General features: G+C 39.1%; 1 protein-coding gene across 1 annotated transcript in view; it reads left to right on the top strand.

The window, feature by feature from the left end:
- Positions 1-20881, top strand: part of pparaa (peroxisome proliferator-activated receptor alpha a) — a 51816-nt gene that overhangs the window by 3400 nt on the left and 27535 nt on the right. The window contains exons 3-4 of the mRNA XM_079818140.1: positions 861-906; positions 16203-16282. The gene's annotated coding sequence lies outside the window, so the exon portion shown is untranslated. The remainder of the gene's footprint in view (positions 1-860; positions 907-16202; positions 16283-20881) is intronic.

Genomic DNA, 20881 nt, shown 5'->3' with positions numbered 1-20881 from the left:
AGGGGGATGTGCCTAAGCTGCTCCGATTCAGGGTGCAGCAGAGGACAGTCAGACTGACACACATTCTGTAGTCACGGGGTTGCGTCTTACCTGTCATGCGGGGAGACATCAGGTGACGCCTTCTGTGCATGCATGTGCATGAGGTAACTGAGGTCGTGTGTGTGTGATTTATGTATGTCAGCGTGTGCGCGCATTCGTTTTTGATAACTTGTGGGTATGAGCGAGGAACTCTTTAAGTGCTTGACCTAATTTCGCAGGCAGAGAAGAATTCGACAGTGAAGGCCTTCCTCTGTTAGTGTGAGGTTGCTGTGCTGGGTGTTTCCTCCCAGGGTCTAACAGGAAGCTCATGTTTGAGTTCATTTGAGGACAGGGAGAAGGCTTTTCTTTCCACTGTGGATCATTCTAGAGAGGGGGGTTGGGGGGGGGGGGGGCAGGGCCTCAGCTCTGAATCGCCCTTCTGCAATCTGGCATGTGTTTTAGCTCCTTATACTGCTGTATTGTCTATTTTGGCTGAACTTAAGGTTTTTTTTTTTTTCGCTCCTGCCAAGAAAACATCTATTTTTTGGGCTTACAGTGAGCAGGAGCCGAGATTCCAAGTCAAAAATGACTTAATGAATCCTGTGAGCAAATGAAACAATCCTCTGCAGGGTTCTCTCCTGCTTCCTTTGGTTCGGTTTTACATTCCAGGCTCAACTGAGCCGGGTCGTGACCCAAGAAAATGCTGTGCTGTTCGCGGCGGTTTTGGATGAATATTCGCAGCACAGATGAGCTTATGGACAGCTCTTGAAATGAATTAAAGTGCTTGTGCTTTTTCATTGAGTTCAAGTAAATGTTGATGGGCTGTGATTTGTCGTTCACAGGCGCGGGGACTTTGGACGACTCTGACAGACATGCCTGACCACGCAGGTGAGAAACAATTTGACAAACTAAACCGACCATCAGCACACATTTAGCAGTGCCAATCTTTGTCACAACAGGCCGCTGCAGATTTTATTTTATGCGACTGTATTGTTCCGTTGAAAATATTTCAACTACCGTGTGAATATTATATAAATGGGCAAAAGTTGACATGTTTCTTTTAATATAATCTTAAGTGCATATTTGCAGCCACTCTGCAGGCTTGCAGTGCTCGTGTGGTCTCTTTGAAATGTGAATTCTGTGTGGGAGGCCTCTCTATTCATCTTCTGTGAACGTTTCATGTTGGTCGCTTAGTGAAGTAAGAAGATATCAGGTATTGTAGACATGTCTTTTCCAAATTAGAATGTACGCGTTATACGTACTGCATAATCCTAAATGTTCTGATGCTCGATTACATGTTCTGAACATCATATGCAGATCAAATCTTTCATCAGACGGTGGGGTTGTTCAAATCTAGGGCACGTCTTTGAGAGCTTATTTCTATGGTGGGCAGAGCAGAAAAATGATGAGGATCGACCTGTTAGTCTCCCATTGCATCAGTTTGACTGAAATTAGAGGCAGATTTGGGATGAAAGGTTTGCAGTATACTGATTGTCTGAAAATGATCGTTTCAGCGTGCCTGTGCTCAAAACCACACTGATCAAACATGATTTATCTTAGTGGTGAAGTTGTTGTCTGCTCTGCAGGGTTGGTTTTTGGCTTCTTTGTGACTGTCTTTCTCTAAATCTGTTCATCACTGTGTAGGTTGACATGTTGGTTGATACATGGATTCCGAAGTGCGTGAAATTAGCATGACATGAACTAAAACATTCCCTCTTTGTGATCTTTTACTTTTGCAAAACATCCCAGCACCTCCCAAATGATTTTATTTACTTGAGAGTCAGTGCTCCCAAACTTTGTAAGAAGCATTAGGATGTTTGCATCGCACATTTCGATATTCTCAGTGCATGTAGTGTGCAGCGGAGAAAAAGAAAAAGGAGAATGAAGATGCACCGCCTTTATCACTCAATCATCTAACGGTCTCTTTCACACGTTATACCCATTTCCTCATCTCCTGCAGTGTGGATGTACTCTCAGGTCATGTGCCGTTTACAGGTGTCATCCAGATGTTTTCTCGCGTGTTCTGATGCTCCCTCTGTTAGTACTTAATGTCATTTTTTGCAGAAATGTTCCTGATGTCTAGAGTATCACGCTCACACAAGCTTGAAAAAAAGCAAACGTTTTTTTTTCTTCTGTTGTGCAGAGTTAACACGTGTGGCATAAACATGACCAACATGACACTGTCACGGCTAGTTTCCTCTAAGTTTTTGCAGTCATTTCCCAGTTGTCTTTGAGCTACACTCTTAAAGGATAAATAGTGAGAACCGAAACATCTATTCGGTGAAATGCTCTTAGGAATACTTGATTCATGAATCTTTGTTTTTTTGCATAATGACCGCTAAACTATCCAACCAATTTCCTACATAAATGTACTAGTTTCATGTCTCGAATTTCTTTCCTGTTTCTCAAATCAATATTTCATGTCTATTTATTTTCTTTTTCTTAAGTAGCTGCGTTTATATAACAAATCAAAATGAAAACACAAACACAGGGCTCGAATTTCGGCACAGGGTTACGGGTATTGCGCATAATTTTCCTCATTCCAGCAGGTGTCGTGCTTATAAAGTAGGAAATTCCTGCGAACATTTACTCCGTTTGCTTGTTGGTTGAAAGAGCAAATTAATTCACACAGATCAAATCAGTAATTTGAAAACTTTCTGTGAGACTCTCTTTCAAAATGCGCACATGGCTTCACATCACCTCATCGCGTCTATACAAGCCAGCTGCATGCTGCGATACAAGACTTTTGCTCACATTTCGGAACAGAATTGTCAGTTACCCAAACAGACCAGTGTTGCATCGTTACTAAAGTTTATCATATGCATGCCATGAATTGTACCCATACCCATACAGAGAGCACACATAAAGCCGCCTCTCAAACAGCTTGCGAGTACCAAACTAAGTACTTTTTTCACGGCTTATTGCGCTTCAACATTCAGAGACGCACAAAATTAGATCAAAATGCCCGTCTTAGCGAGTATTCACATAAACGCAGTCATGATGTCTTAAGTGAGCGTAAAACAGTTCAGAAAGAAAACGCATCATGCATCAGTATATTGGATCCGTGCATTAGCTCTTAAAGTGACAGCAGCCTAATATACCTGCTGCTGTCTGTGTCATTACTATTAATCAAACAACAAAAGATAGCGAGGAGAATTAATCTGTTTTAAATTTTTTATACAATTTCTCTAGTATTCCTCCTGTATCTGAATACTGTTAGACCTACCTGAAAACCTTAAAGGGATAGTTGTTTGAGTGAACTATCCCTTTAAGTTTGTCAAGGTAGACTTTGGGTCTGTTCACACAAGATGTGCTAAAAATTATTTAAAATCTTATCACATGCAGACGGACAACTTTGACTATTTTGTCAAATCACGCAGATTTTTTAGCATCTTGTATTAAAAATACTGCAACTTTGAAAAATCACACGTGATCCATTCTGCTCCGTCCAGCTGTAATGTAAGAACCCATTCTTTGGGGCTGTGAGCAGCTCCATCTGCTCTCCGTAGGTGCAGTTTAATGGAATTGGAATTTCATATAAATTTCTTATCATAGCAGAAGCTTTCAAATCAACCATTGCAACATCCAGACTTCTTCCCAACTACAGTGAGTCGAGAATTCGCACTGACGACCAAATATGGATTGTTTAGTTTGCATAATGATTATGAGAGTCAGAATTACTGGCAATATCTTATGTAGTAATAAAATCATACAGCTTGAGCAGAACAATGTCCTTGAGATATTTCATTGTTAGAGATCATAGCCAAGCACACATTTTTATTACATAAACTTTTTGTTTGGCGTGTTATAAATCTGCACAGTCGTAAATAATTTTATCACAAAGTGAGCTGCTTGTGGTTAATGGTGTTTTAAAATAATTATGTACCTCAGCTCACCGTCAGACCATGTCTATTATGATTTTTGTTTGATTGACAAATATGACTTGCAACTTGTTCATGTGTCATCATCTACCTATCCGTTGTTTATAATGACAATTGACAAATGAGTAATGTTGTTTGTCACAGCTGCATTTGTCTTGCATATCACGCATCCTTTACTTATAAGAGTTATTGTTTTTGCAGAGTAATGTCATTTATCATTTTTAATGTTGTTTTTTAATTTTTTGTCTCTAAAACCGTTGATTGTGATGTCTCCTGACTTATTACCTGCCTGTCCAGTGTAATAAAGCTCTTTATTTGTAAATATCCTCCCCTGCCACATTCAAGTGACCATTGTGTCAGATTTAAGCAGTTGCGTTTGTTATTCTATAATGGATTTCCGTATAGGTTTTCTGCACAAAGCATTCAAGATGAAAAGTTTTGAAATTGCAGTGTGTAATATTTCAAAGAACTGAAATGGACAGATATGTTTGATTCCCCCCCAAAAAAGTGTAAATGCTGGCTCTGTGATGCTACTAAAACATTGGTCTTTGTTTGAGCATCCCGATGAGCCTGACACAGCAACATTGGCTCGACCAATGGCATTAGTTTGTGCAAAATTCCTTTTGAGGGGCAGAAATTTGTGTATTCGTTGTGAATTCTTAAATGAGAACGTGTTTTTTTCTTTTCCACTGCGCTACTTTTGTATTGTTTTTCAATGTAAACACTTTCTAGACCAACTCGCGTCTTGCGTCTTTTGCAGCGTCTCGAGCATGACACGGCATTCTAAAAATTGCCGCTTTTAAACTTTAAATAAAAAGTGTTGTGTCTCGCGTTTTTAACATCAAAAACGCATTCTGTGTGAACCGGCCCTAACACAATAAGCAAAACAAAAAATTTTATTAAATAAAACAAAAATCCGATGGATCTCATTGACTTTTTTTTAATTTTTTATTATTATTAGGCTGTTGTTAGTGTTGAGTTTGAAGGCCCAGCTCCAGACGAGGGCTGCTCCATGGGTAGGCCAATGTTGCATTGTTGGCAGTGGCTCATTTGAATAGCCCTTTAGTATTTTCTGTGAGCAAGTCAGCGCCATTTGCATTTGTTCCAGTCACAAAGGTTTACAGGTCAATAGAGACCAAGCTAACATGCAGAGGAACCCTCTCTCCTCTTATTCTCCTTTCTCTCCTGTCTCTCAACCTTCTTTTGCCCTTCCTTGGTTGTCATGATAAACTCTGCCCGTCTCCCTGGGAATGTGTTTGTGCATGCGTGTGTGTGTGTGTGTGTGTGCGTAGCAACACCTCAGATGTCTGGTGAGTGATTAATTCTAAGCTGGGAATAAGACTGAAGAGAGGCCCCTGGTAACCCTCAAGCAAACACCAACAATAATTCGATTATCACACTTGAACATGCTTATTTAGCCCATGCGTGGTCGTGCATGCGTGCGTCTGTAGGTCTGCACACTGAGGCAGAAGAACACAGAGCATACCTGATTAAATGGAGCCCATTCAGGACTGTTGTTTGTGAGCAGTTTGAATGGCTGCAGTGCTGACACATAGCTTCTTAGATGCGCGCACATAGACAGAACCAGAAGCCCCAGGTCTTCATAATTAATCCCAGAGTGAGCTCATGGCTCAATCCTCAGAGCTTTAACTCTGTACTTTCCATATGTCACACTCCTTCATACATGCACACATACAGAGAGAGAGAGACACATGACCTACACTGAGAAAGTCTCTCATGTGTCACGATCCCCATTACTCTTTTTGTATTTATTTATTGTATAACAAGTACCAGTTTAGTTAAATTCCTTTAGTTGAATTGAAGCGATAGTTTCAACCCCCCCCCCCCCCCCCCCCAAAAAAAACAAATTCTGTCATTCACTCACTCTAAAAACTTTTTGACTTTTTTTTTCTTTAGTTATTGTACAGTAGAATGGCCCAGCTATCTCTTTTCAGTAATGTGAAACTAAATGATGACCACAGTTATCAGGCAGGATTTTCAGTGAATAATGACTTAAATTTTAGTCCGTTCCACAAGATTTTGTGGTGCAATTTGACTTTTTTTAAGCTTAACAGCTCATGAAAAAGAGCAGCATAGGCATTCTTCAAAACAAAACAAAAAACAAAAAATGTGGAGTTCCACAGAGTTTGAAAAAACATATTTATAACAATATGAGAGTAATTAAATGATGACAGAAGTTTTTGGTAAACTATTCATTTGATTATTTTAAAATGTTATTATTAATATCACTATTTGAACTAAACTAGTTTACAATGTCTTGCTTTAAAAAGAATTTCATATATATATTTATGTTTCTCAACATTTTTTGAAATACATATATCTTGCGTAGTAAATATTGCAGAAAGGCTTTGTCGTGAGCATGGGTGGTTCAAATATGCTTTAGATATGAAATCTTCTGGTAGCGCAGCTCTGCCATAGCCTACGTTTACATTTTTTTAAATTAAAAAGTCTCTCTTAGTTTATCCAACATTTTCACAGTGTGTTTGTTTGCGTTTTTAGTGTGGCCATAGGAAGGCAGTAGTCAATCTCTGCATCTCTCTTTGGCCTGTACTTGTCCCCTCTTAGCTGGACGTGTGAATTGCAGCACAAAACGTGGGCTGCTGGATCAGCATGCATGCTACATAAAGACTGCTTTTGTTATAGTCTGCACGCTCATGACCGCTGGCATCTATAGCCCCTCACCCCCAACCACACCAAACTGCACCAGGCTGAGTAGAGAAACCCCCATGGAGGGAATGGACAGTGACTTTCAGTCTTATAAGCTCACACCCATAAAACTTTATAGCAAAATGAATAAATAAACTTTAAAAAATGTGTATTTCTTCTCCATTATTTTCCCTCTGGGGGCAATAAAGTCTTATTTTATTCCATTCCACATCAAATTTAAGTGAATTTGTCTTGTTAGAGATTCATTATAGGATAAAACAGTTCTTAGATATAAATCAGATAATGTTCCAGTGCAGCATAACTCACTCTATTTGCCATTTGAGATATAATTATGATTCAGAGTAAAAACAGAAATTCCACACGGCTATTTAATGCTGTCGGCAGATGACGAGCAGAGTGCGTGTCTGTTGGGCCTCAGTCGACACAGGCCTTAGAACTGAAACCATGAAGGCAGACATTGCCTTGCAACTGCCGCGCCGATATTGCACCATATTCACCTTAGCCTATTAAAGGTTGGGATTCCCATCGGGAGAACACTCACGCGCAGACAATTAATGGAACAAAAAATAAGAAAAACCATGACAAGATAATACGTTTGCGATAATGAGCCTCCACTGACCTATAATCATCCTTTTAAAATGAATTTTAACCAGGATAATGTCCTTGAACACCAGCAATGACAAGTGCCACATTCTGTGTGGTTCTTCTAAAAATTGGATGTTGTTCTGGGCCCTTTACTGTTGCGATGACCTAGGCAGAGATTGACGTTCCCAAAGAGAGGAAGCTGACCTCTAGGCCATCGTTTGATAGTGTTTTTCAGTTATTTTCAAGTTGACACGGTAGTAAGGAATTAGTTAGATATGTCTAATAGTATATTATTTAAAAACCAAAGTGCATGTAATAAAGACCACCGTCAGATGCTAGCCTGACTCAAATGATTTGTTTGTGCTCTAAAATTTAACAACTGCATAGTGACTAAATTTAGTCTAAAGCTGAGCTCAATTAAAAAAAGGAAATTACACTGGAAAGTTTCCTTCATGGTCTTGCTATCATTAAAACCATGCTTCTCTTATGTCTTTATTTAATATAGAGAGGAAATCAGCAGAAAAAAATCATCCAGAGGGTGTGATATTATCAAAGTGCACTGTTGGGGCTCCGTCCAGCGCATCCCTAACTCCGGTCATTGTCGGTTGTGGGGGAGGAGGGTTGACTGGGTGTAGAAGGCTCAGCTGGGGCAAATCCTGGAGGTCTCGTCCATTCGGAGGCGAAGTGACGTGGCACATGCAAAAGCAGGCTGTGCTGGCTTTTAAGAGCCAGAACTTTTTAAGTGCCAGAACTGTCCCCGTTCCCCTCGTACACACACACACACACACACAGCTCTCCAGCACTCAGGAAAATAAAGAAGGACTGGTGTGTTAAAATGTATTATTAGAAGCAAACCAGAATGGACAGGCCGTTTGGAGTGGAGATGAGCGTTAACATGCATCAGAGGTTATTTAGGGGGGAGTAAAAAGCACTGAATGATGCCTTCGTGTTGTAGAAATATTTGGAATACGGACGTAGCGATTAATTTGTGCATGCAGTTTAGAGATTGAAGGTTTGTTGTACGTAGCCTCAAACAGTTTACACTCTCTTAAAATGTTTGAATGCATCAGAAGGAATTGATAATTTAACACATTTCGGTACACCCTTGGACTGGAGTTCGTTTGTGGTTAAATATTTGCTAGTAATTTGTTAGAATAATGACTTTTTTTTTTTTTTGGTGTATGCCCTTTCCCCTACAGCTTGAAGTGATATATTTGGTTTTGTGAGCTGGACATGTCCCCTCAAAAACAGTACACCTGTTAATTGTCTTTTGTTCTCTTTTACTTGTGTATTTATTATGAAACTGTCTGATAGTTTGGAAGTTTCAGAGTTAATCAAAATGCCACAGAATCCTGCTCCTCTCTCGCAGCATGCGGCAGTTAGCGGCCATGCGAGTGAAGTGGCCACGGAGAAAGTCTGTCCTGTCTATCTTTTAAAAAAATTGTTTTAATGTGTCCCTTTTCCCCCACACAACTGAATATTTTAAGGTGAGTTACTAGTGAGTAAAGTCCTTTTTAAAATGTTTCAGTGCATTTGTAGCTGTCGGATACAGATAAATTACGGTAGTGAGGTCAAACAAACTCTTGGCAAATGAATTTCTTTTTACCGGTTGAAGTGAGACCTCCGTGATGAACTCATTCCTAATTTATGTTACTGTTGATGAATAGTATAAAGATAGCATGTTACGGCACCTAAAGAAGGTAAAAAATAGGAATAAAAGGAGGTGAAAATAAAATAGAAAAATTAAGCATGTAATGTGAGTTTTAGATATGCATTAACACGTTTTATAATCAAGGTTTTATATTCATTATTATTCAGTAAAATAAAGGTTATTTAATAAAGAAAACGACACCTAATAAAATAAAAATAAAAACATACATAAGGAAAGATTGCATGTTTTAGATAAAGTAAGCATTGAAATAGTTGTATTGTTGTATTATTCTTGTTACCTAAATTTATCTGTTAATCTGTTTACATAGAGGAACAGTTTAAGACCACAATACACAGTGATTTAAAATAAAATACAATGTCTTAAATGTCTCTCGTTTTTAGCAAATCGGAGACAGAAGAGCCATTCAGGCATTCCTCACTGTATTAAACCCATTTTTCCTACAGAGCTTTATTTCTTCAGATTCTGATGTGAGTTAGGAGTATTTTAATTCTAAAGATTTAGAGCTTCTGCCCTTTTTTTTAATTGTTTTATTATTATAATTGCTAATAGGAACAAACTTCTAGCTTTGTTTAATCTGTGAAAGAAAAAGGAGGACAAAACAAGTTCAGGTTGTTCGTTAAATTATTCAAGCGAGGACATAAATTGAACAATTATTATATAATTCTGTTGAATTGGAAAAGTACAAGAAGTGGGGGAAAATCTATATTGTCATTCCTTTTTTTCCTTTTGACAGAAAGTCAAATTGTATTGCGCCAGACCCTGACGTTTTTGCCTCTGTAGTTTTGTGTTGTCCGGTTTCTTTTTTGGATACTGAAAATGTCCTCTTTTTATGTTAAATAATAAATATAAAAAAGCATTTGAATGTTAAAAAAAACACAGATGTTTCCATTTTTTTCATCATGACATTTGAATGTCATTTAGCCTTTGACATATTGTGGTCGGTTTCCTCTGCTTGATGTGCTTTTTACTTATTTGATTTGTCTGTTATAAATAACAGGGGCAGTGATTACACTATTAAATTACAGTGGATTTATCTGCAACCAGGCAAAAAAAATAATTAAATTATGGGAAACAACTTTTCAACATTGTTACTACTACAAAGAAATTGATCATAAGTAGTATAATAAAATAAAGTTCATATCATAGCAGTTTTAAAAATTTAATTTCTCTAAATGTGTAAAACTACATTTTCTTTTCAAAAAAGTGCCATTTTGTTTATTCAAATTTGTCTGAAGTCTCACAAAACACCTAATTTTGATGTCTCTAATTCTTTTTTGACGTTGCTCATTATAAATATGAGATCCATATCTTTTATGTTTTCACAGTAGTGAACTTTTAAATGATTTGTAAGAATCATCGTAGTCGTAGAGTCACACCATGTAAAAAGTAACTTGCATGCAAACCCAGACCAGACCATGATTTATTTCTCTTTTGACTTTTTTTGTAACTTTTACTTTGATTATTTGTTTTTGCCATATTTTATTTAATTGTTTTAAAATGATTCTTTATTGCAGCCTTTTTTTTCTGGAATCAATGCTGACCGTCTGTGTAATGGCTTGGCACTCTTGAACACACACGTTCAAGGTTATGACTACTCTTTTGCAGAGCCACACCAATCACACTGCGCCGTTTTTTTATTACAAAATATCAAGACTTCATACACCAAAATACGATATTTATTTACGATACAGATATCTACATAATTACATGCAGACAGCCTCATCCTGCTTGCGTGGACATGGGCGCATGCTCTTATCAGAGGTGACCGCCATGTTGTCTAACTGTCCTCCATTTTGTGATTTCAGACCTTTACTGTAGCACAGCTGCCCCACCCTTGCGAAATTATGCAGCCGTATCCCGATGGATCCGAAACATTGACATTAATCCTTACTGATTTCATCTGGAATTATTGAGCTTTTGAACTTTTTTTTCCTCATGGACACAAAACTACCTTCTGAGATATTGTTGCTTATGTTCCTTCACATTGAGGTATACTGTAACTGCCCTTTAAAAAGCTATTTTGAACATTTTCATAGAGTTGTAGACTTTTTGAACAGTAGTTTGCGCTGCTATTGCAGGGAAGATTAATAAATGTCATCTTCTCTTCTACTTAACAGAAGAACAGTTGTCCTCATGTTAGCTGACATGACAAGAGGAAACATAAATGTTGTTCACGTGGCAAATCTTCTCAATTAAACCATGAACATGGTGTGTGTGTGTGTGATTATGGCATCTTCAATGTTTGTGGTAAAATCGAATCACATCCACAGAATGAGTTAAAACATGTTGCAGACTTGTAGTAAATCATTTTCTTTTGATATTAGTGTAATCCATCGTAACGTTTATTTCATAGTAGTTATTATGATTATTGTGTGATTTATAGTTTGAAAGACACTAACAGTGAGGAGTTAAGGTAGTTATTTTTTATGTTTTATTTATTTTTGATAAATAATATGCAAATAGTAAATGGTTTAGAAATAAAACAATAAGTATACATTTTTTGAAATAGTTTATTTTCTGCTTTTAACCCTTTATTTAATTATTTAATAAAAAAACAAATGTATTCGTTTATTTAAAGAGCAAATTCAGCATAAGATTTGAATATTGTTCATAAAGAAATGTATTATTATGATTATGTTGTCAGTCAATTACCAGAGCTCCGCTCACGTTTCTCGTCAGTGCTGCGGCGAGCCGTAAGGGTCATTAAGCATCTTCTAATGGCAGGCAGAGGTCAAGGGAGTTAATCGGAGTTGATGGAGGGGCCCTCTGAGTGACAGTCCTAAGGGGCTCACCTCTTAATCTCTGTTTGTCTGTGTTTTAGTACTCTTTTCCTACACAAAGCAAACAGCACCCTCCCTCTCAATAGGGACCAGCCTGCTCCCAGTCTAGCACTTCTGACCTGTGGGTCGTGCCCTTTGTTCCTTTCTCTACAGAGGCTGACCTCAGGTTTCACCTCTGTAATTGAGGAGCCCTGTAGACACGTGCCCACGGGGCCCAGGAGAGACCACCACCGCTGCGATCTCACTGCTACCTTTGCGCTGGCGGAAAAGGGTGTCTGAAAATATGAAGTTTTCCCAAGAAAAAAGTTTGGATGATCCAGAGGCCAGTTGTATAAAAATAGCCATTGTTAAGACTGTGTCTTTATGTAACTGATTTCTAAAAGTTATGAACAGTCTTAAAGTGATGATAAATTTGATGAATACAACCGGCCCCAGATCTTGCTATGGTTTTCTGATCAATTCCCCAGTTTTCTTTGTCACAATGTTGTGCAAAATACTGCTAAATTGGCTTAAATACCTTCTACAGATACACCGTACCTTCACATTCAGTCCATTTGGTCATGTTTATGTGGGGGCAGATTTTTTATTGAATATGAATTTTTTCTTTAAACACAACCCTAACTCTAGACCTTTGCAGAGACTTGGATAGACATTTCAGATCTTAAACATGTTGCTTTTTCTGTTAAAGTGGAAGTGTAACTCTCAGTTGATGAACTAGGCCACGGACTAAAGGGCTGAGATGCTTTTTTTAATCTGTGCCAGGATTGTCTTGTTGTCTTTTAATAATTTTTCTTCTGGATGGGGATGTGATGTTGTCTATATAAAATTGTAGGTTAAAGAAGTCAGAAGATGTCATGTTATTAGTTTTTACTCATTGCCATCTCCACAAAAGCATAATTATGGGTGGAAAATTTCAGCTCAGTGATGTACATACATGTGCAACACATTCCTTCGGATGCTTTAAGTTTTTCTAGTTGATTGTGCTGGAGACCCAGATGTTTATTCAGGAGGAAAAGTCCTACAGATGGCTCTTAAGATATGTGATGGCGAATGGCTTTACATTATTTGTAAGTGTACTTAATTATTTTAGATTGTGTATTTGACATCCGCTTCCATTTCACATTCAGGTCTGAACTGGGTTAATGTACATTTTAGTATTTATATTTATCCAGAAGGTCACGTTCATTAATGAATGCAGACCATTTTATTCTCTGTGCTTCATTTTTTGATATTTCATAGATATAACGCTCCACAAAAAAGAGTTTTTTTGTTATGTGTTACTTATTAAATGTTGTAATTTGGAAAAAGTGACCGGTCCGCTGTGCTTTTTAACCTTGCGACAACAGCGACCTGAAACCCGCTGTAGCTGTTATCTCTCTTTGGTAACTTTAACCCCAGAACACATACACGCTTTTCAAATCACATGAGAGCCTTTAAAATGATCTCAGCGATGGTGCATTAAAGTGCTCTGAGGTTGAGCCCTGAAAAGTACCATAAAGAGTTTGTTTTGATTGGCGTTTGATCATAGTCTCTGAGCCTTGTGAAGGATGGGGCCTTACAGAACAGCTCACTGTTTGGGAGTTGGCAGCCGACCCAAAACCAAAATTGTATCCTCAAGTGAACTTTAATGCAATGTACAACACAACACGTGCGCCAATTCCCGACTCCCCACTTGCAGCTCCTATAGTAAACAAGCTGAAAAATGAACGCCTGAGAATCGGCAACAAAGAATGAGAAATAAAATGGAGATAATGTGGTTTAAAAAAGAGACAGTTAGATTTCGCTGCACATTTTCTCTCGTGAGACGCACCTCCTTTGTGATTGGCCGACAGACGTGGCGCAATGTGACGTGGACGCTTCGTACCTTGTGCCAGAGCACGACCTGTTGCCATCAGGTGACCGGACTTGGAATTTAGAGCGATTGGAATTTGATTTAGCTGTCCGGTTTTATTGGGATGCGACTCGGCCCAGATTTGGTGTTGAATCGAGGGTGTGGTGTGTGGTATGTAGGAACCAAATATGTATGTGTGTGAGAGTGTGTCTGTGTAATGAGAGGTCAGTGCCATGAGGGAGCCAGAAAGAGGAGGCCGAGAACGAGGCAGGGAAATCTGGGCGGACCGGGTGCTTTCGGTCCCTCCTCCACGTCAGTGTGTGAGTGTGTATCTGTGTGTGACAGCCTGATGAGCAGCAGCACCCTCCGTGCAGCCATGTTCGCTGGTCGGCGAGCATGCTTTTATCAACTGTTTAGTTCGCTAAATACAGAAAAGCGTTTCGTGATATTGCACCGGCGGTCCAAGGAACAGAATCAGGCACAGGCCCCACACTAGCACGTTTCGGTATGTGTTTTTGCATTCTCTTTGGGCTCGTTCGCAATAGAGATCATCTGTTTAAACTTGTATTTAATCGCCGCATTGATTAGACACAAAAAAGTTTTGCACTCAACAGTACTGGCATGCTTACATGAGCGTGCAGTAGATGTACAAAGGATTGTTGGTCAAATAAGCAACAGAATAACAAAATGGTGAGTCTGTTTTCTGCATCCTCGCCACCTCACATGCTTCAATTTTGTATTCAAAAGGGAGGCATGACTGCACCTTGAAAGATCGAAAAACACTATTGGTGGCGCGCTCAGCTAATTATTCCTCCACCGGGCGGATTCTCAGGTAGGCTGTGGCTGCAGTGTGTGTGTACGTGTGTGTGTGTGAGTCTATGCGAACACTGCAGATGATATCTCCCTGCAAACTGCGACAGATGTTTCACCTCCAGACCGTCTCATCCATACGCCTGTCGCTTCTCAACTCCTTCTCGGGGCAGTGGGAGGAGGTCCCGTTAATGTTTGCAGATGTAGAAAGACACACCAACATTTGCGCACTTCACTTTTCCCAGAATTCCACATCATTGTACGGTCGTCTTTTAACGGATAAGCGTTTTTGCATTACTTTCTCGCTCTGATTATTTGTTTAGATGTTCAATGCATTCGAGGATTGAGTTTGGTTTTGGTGGCGAAGCGTGTGCACGCTCTGTAAATTGTGTTTGAATGGTTCGTAACTGGTGTGAGCGTATGTTTCTGTGCACTCTCCGGGTGAACCGGAGTCTGTGTCACGCTTCCTTCCACTCCTCAGCCCTTCCTCCCTCCCTCCTTCCCTCCCTCCCTCCCTCCCTACTCGAGCTTTCGCTCACTGGCTGGAGCGATGATTCAAAAAAAAGATTGCTCACGTACTCCACTGCCTCTCGGTTTCATCATCAACTTTTTTCCCTCCACTTCAGTTTTCCCTCTCTCTTCTCTTCTAATTCCCTCCCTCCTTTTCTCTCTCTCTTGCTCTCTCTCTCTCTCTGAGAGCAGATAGAAATGAAAAAAGCCTCTACCGCTGTTTCCACAGTACAGTCCCCACCCCTTCACCCAGTCTGTGCCAAGAGAAGGAGGGATTTCTACTACTCGCAGGATTTTAACCCTGTAGCACAACCGATTGGCTCAAGCTGCTTCTCTGCCACTTCAGTTTTTCCAGCGCGTCTTTTCCGCCACTTCCCTAAACCTCGTCAGCATGTTCTTCTGCGATTTCTTTACCTTGAGACACTTTCAAACGGTGCATTTACGGCAGACAGAGGTGTGTGGCATTTCTCATCCTCGCCAGGGGTTAACGGATCCTTTCTGTTGCTGAGCTTTGAAAATGGCTGTATTCTCCCTGCTTGTTGCGTGTCTCGGAGAAGGGAGGCGCCTGGAGTTCTATCAATTTAGCGCCACCCTCTCTCTCTCTCTCTCTCTCTCGCTCTCGCTCTCGCTCTCTCTCTCATACACGCACATACAGTTCTTTTTCTCTCTCTTGCTCTTTCCCTCTCTCTGAAAGGAGAGCGGGAGGGCGGTGCGGTGTCGGAGCTTTTTCTGGGACAGGTGCCAATTCCAAACAAAAGACATAAAAAGGCAATGAGTGAGAGATGCCTCGATCGTAAGAAAGAAATATGTTGCACGATGAAACGAAAGAAGTTTGTGTTGACCGTGTGCGTGCACGGTTGCGTGCGTTCAGCTGAATAGAAATGTTTGGAGCTAAGATTTGAAATACTTTTCTTCTCTATCTCTCTCACAACACTCTCTCACTTCTCTGGCGCTCTTCAGCCACTGAAGGCATTTCAGTCATGGGGGGGTGGAAAGGGGAGGGGGCTTGGTTTTCTGAGCTTCTGAATTATTCATACGCCTGGGCCAACGCTGCGATCGGACTGGCTGGGACATTAACATGCAGCGGACATTCTGTTTGTCTGTTTGCTAACATTCCTCATTCAAAGACTTGTTAACTGCAAGATGGGCAGACACACGCGTCTCTCGGGCTGCTAGCGTGGTCAGGGCCCGGTCGTCCCAGACCAGGGGGACCGCGGGCAGACGTGTAGCCTAACGCTGGGGACAGGCAGCTGGGGTGGGAGGATTGGCTTGGCCCCCCGGCCTACCTCCTTCGGTCCTTGTGCCTGCTGTGGAAAGCTCACTGCCTCTTCTTCTCCCCCTCTCTCTGTCTCTCTCTCTCTCTCTCTCTCTCTCTCTCTCTCTCTCTCTCTCTCTCTCTCTCTCACTTGCTCTCTCCTTCAACACAGGACTGGTGAAGTGAGTAGAAAAGGCCTTCAGCACTTGTCCTGGAATGTTTCTATCTACTGATCCATGTCAATATTATGGGGTAAGTTGCGCATTTTTGAGCTATATGTGGTATTTCTGCATGTTTAGTTTGTTTTTCGTTTCTCCGATGTATTTCTCGAAGCAAATTTCTTTTTGTCTTTAGAATGTGTGCGAAATATTTTTGTTTTAGTTTTACACTTTTTACGGGGAAAAAACATTTTATGAACGGTACGATTCCTTTGGAAAATGGCGTTAGGGGTATGTAAAGGCATTTCATATCAGCACCTAACAGACATGATGTACCTCTGTAGTCGACCTTCCACAGAGCATAGTTTTGGGGTTAATGTTTTAGTGACTGAGAAGAGGTACGCTTTTTGGGAGTAGGAATTTTGAGTCGTGCTATCTGAAAAAGGTTTTTTTATGAATTAACCTTTCATTTTCGGATGCCTTCGTTGTGGGTTTTCTCGAGCACTTTAACAGTGACTGGACCTCAGCTATTTGTGTAGGGCCTTGTATTTGATTATCACGTTGTACTGTCGTTTATCCTGTGAACTGTTCGTAACGATTAATATTTTATTTTGTTTTTATATTATTATTATTGAATTGTAACATGGGCGCTTATGGATAGAAGCATTGTATATGCCACGTCAGAGGTTGGTTTTGCGCAGTTATGCATTAAAATGAGAAGAAATGTGGCAGTCATTTTGCGTTAATTATTTAAATGTTCCAATGAGAGGGATTTTTTTGTTCTTTTAAAAAAAAAGTTGGTTGCTTAATTTACATGGCAATATTTTACATGCAAATTCGACTCAAATTTGTGTCAATTTGTCTCTAATATATATTCTCGCTTAAATTCACACATTTAAATATTTCGACTTTGCCCATATTTCATTTGAATTTAGCGGAGAACAATTTATAAAAATTGTAACCTGTAATATGCGTTTTAGTTGTACTCTTAAATAAAGCATTTCCTGAATCTGAATCATTTATGTATTATTTTAAGTCTTTTTTAAAGAAAAGCATTTCGTGAAGATGTCTTTAGTTGAAATTTTAGGCTTGTGTTTTTAGAAAATAAATTATAATCAGTGTTCTTTTTTCTGTTGCACACACATTGTCTCTCTCTGAAACACACACACACACACACACACTCACACACGTAAAAAAAATCTCTTAAAGGCCCTTTTAAAATTCAATAATTTATGAGTGGAATCATGTTTAGAGTCTTTAACAGCTGTTCGCTGGGTGTTGATTAAAGATAATTTTACATAAAATAGCATCGTGTTTGATTAATGCATATCATGTAGGATTTACAGGCATAAAAGTAAACAGTTTTGTTTCTTCGTTCAAACGAATGATTTTGGCTCTTAGCAGGCTGTTTAGTAGCACGAGTGAGAATGCCAGGGGCAGTGCTGATGAAGTGTGTTGGCACAGAAATTGCACATTGGGTTGGCAGTGCCCTCCCCCACCCCTTTTTTGGTTGTGAATGGAGTGTTCCAGAGATGATGTATAGTGTAAAGAACAGAGCAGGTGGCATCATCTAAAGAATGAAGAGGGGGGTTGGCGTAGGAACGGAGATTTTCAGGATACTTACCCTTTTTAGTCATTTGTACTATAAATGTGTCTTTTTTTGTGTGTGTGAAACTGTATGTGGTTTTAACACAAATGCTGCCTAGTTTACGCTAAATAAAGATGCTAAATAAAGCTAAATAAATATGCTAAATACGCTAAATAAAGATGAAACATTTATTCTTAAAAATGAACTGAACATTACCGTTTTAAGGATTAGGATTATTTAATGTGCTTGCATGGGATCTTTTTTTTACAAAATTTTGCAGTGAAAATAGAAATGCATGTGTGTCAAGCTGTGGCGAGGCATTCCCAGACATGCCTAAGAGCAGCGAGCATGTGTGCACTAACTGAGACACCCGCCCTCGCTGTCACGTACAGACGTACGTACACACACTCTCTCACACACACCCAGACACACTTGCAGCCATGTGCTCCATAATAGACCTCTGATTCAGCCCTGAATAGAGTTCCCACGCCTCAGTGTGTGTGTGTGTGTCTGTAATAGTTAAGGGTGTAGACCCCAACCCCCCCACCCCCACCCTTTTCAAAAGATACTTGTGTACTCTCACACACACAGTCTAGACTAAAGATGTCTACTTCATTCTGTTTAGAGGTGTATTTTAGCAGTTACACACTGTGAATTGATAATTAGTTGATTTCGGATGAAGTTCTAAAGGTTGGGATTTAATGCAGGATATGTGACAAAGCGATCAAAACAATTAGGAGCCTCATAGATTCTAATAAATGTCACTTAAATATTTTAAAATGTTTTGCATTTCAAGTCATTTTAATTGTCTTTTTTAATCCATAACTTTTGCAAACCCTCTTTAGGCTGTATGAAATTTCAGCTCAACTACATTAAGATGAAGATAAATTATGTTTGTGTACTTTTTTTAAATTTCCTGTCATTTTCTAGCAGAAAAGCTGATGGACACTCGCATACAGGTGTGTGTTTGTCTCCAGTATTTTAAAATGTTTAAAGGAACACACATTTGTTCCTGCAGGTTTTTTTTCATGCAGAAAACATTAGTGATTCATTTGAATTAGTCAACTTAATTTGGAAATGGTCATTTCACTTAAATATTGACATTAAACTAAATACTAAAGACATTTAATTTAATACCATTCATATTCAGAGTTTTTTTTTTTTTTACAGCGTTTGAGATATAGATCAGTTTGTAGTTTGAGTTTTTAAAGCAGTAAGTTAAAATACCTTAAAATTTGAGTTTAAAAAAATTGCACAAAGATGTCTTCAAAATATTAGAAATATTGTTTGCCGTATTGCTAATAATTTTGTGTTAAGGAAATACCATACGATTTCATTATAAACGGAAAAGGGATGGTAAACTCTTTTTCAAATTTTAGATTATATTTCGTTCATTTAAATGTCTCATTTGAATTGTATGGCAGACCCACAGAAAAAATTTTAGTGTCCATATCTAATTTTCACTGTACATACATTACAAAAACATGTTTTTAAATGAATCTGTATACTTAACTCTAAATATTTGTTAGGTTTTTTTTAACCACTGCACGTCTTTTTAGTCATTTGTTACGATGGCAGAAGTAGACAGGCATGTTCTTCTACATTTCTTCACAATCAAGATCCTTTTGCCATAGACACTACAGTGAAGTGAAAAGGAAAGCAGTGAAGGACTGTGGGGTCATTTAGGGATAGCAGTACTCAACTTACTTGTTTCCCATGGGCTCAATAAGAGCCAGACATGATTGGCAGGTGACAAAATGTGGGGTGGAGCTGAGTAATTGTTCAACACTAAGATGATGTCATGGGCAAGTCTTGAGACCAAGAGCCGCTAGCCGTCTTAGCAAATGCTTATGTCTCACTGAAACGTGTGGTTTTAATTGAATTAAAGCTTATTTGATTGTGAAATTTTTTTTTTACCTCAATTTTCTTATTTTTTCACAATTGAAGCCATGGCCTGCCCAGACAAATCGAAATAATATTATGATACCGATCACTTGTGTAATCTGCGGTTTAAAGTTCAAGCTCAAAGTCCATTACAGACATTGTATTCACGCTCTGTTGTAATCAGTCTGGGATATCTCTCCCCCTCCAGCCAGTCACATGAGGTCTTATTTTTTGCTTTCTGTGATTTTTGTTTGAACAGACGTATAATACAAACACAGAAGATGGCTTTGCCTCTGGAGCGATAAAACAGCCAGAGCATAATAATTCTGTCAGTCAACAGTTCTTAAATCATGCAACAAATGAAATGTTGCTTCAAAGACTGTGCGACAGGTTTCTTTTGTTTGTACCTGCAGTATTGATGCAAAGCAAATAGGGATATAAACGGTGATTAAAGGAAATAAGAATCACTATGTTTAGCAGCCTCGTGGTATAATGGGTCTATTGTCGCTGAACGGCTCTTTTACTCGGAGGAAATATGGCTCCAGTCTCTGGCGTACAGCGCCACCTTATGGCTGTTGGCTACTCCACAAGCTTTCAAGAGCACCCGTAATTCAAGAGCTTAACGATCTATGGTTTGTTTCGCCACTAATGTAAACTACAACCTGCCTGCTTTTATCAGTTGCAATGTTTTTTAATAATCCCGTAATGTTCTTAATGGTTGTTGATGTTAGTAATCGAATGTGCCTAAATGGCTTTGGTGGTTTTGATGAACCAGCTTTAGGTGAGGTATAGCAGGCAGTAAACCAAGCGGAGATGTCGGCTGTCACTTGCTCTCTTTCTCGTAAAAACCAACAGTAAAGGCCACGACAGGTTTACACTTTAGTCATGATGACATACAGTGCGGTGTAACCGTTCAAATGACAGAAGGAGGTCAATTCATATTGCTGTTTGATGTGTTATGAATGTTTGAGAAAAAAGACTAAAAATCAAAGACAACTTGTGAAATTGGTTTTACTGTTGCATTTTATTCCACAGACAATATCACATTACAAAATATATTGTCATATTGACTAAACACAATGTATTATAATAACAATTTGAGTAAAAATGTTAATTTTTACTATTTGTTTGTCCATCTTTTGCTGTAATGACAGCAGCACTCGAGCTGCATGAACTCCACGTTTGTGTAAAATCTTTTTGAAATGATCCAAAGAGCATTTT

Source organism: Gobio gobio, assembly GCF_949357685.1.
Source record: "Gobio gobio genome assembly, chromosome: 5".
NCBI lineage: Eukaryota > Metazoa > Chordata > Actinopteri > Cypriniformes > Gobionidae > Gobio > Gobio gobio.
This window is presented reverse-complemented; position numbering and strand designations above follow the sequence as displayed.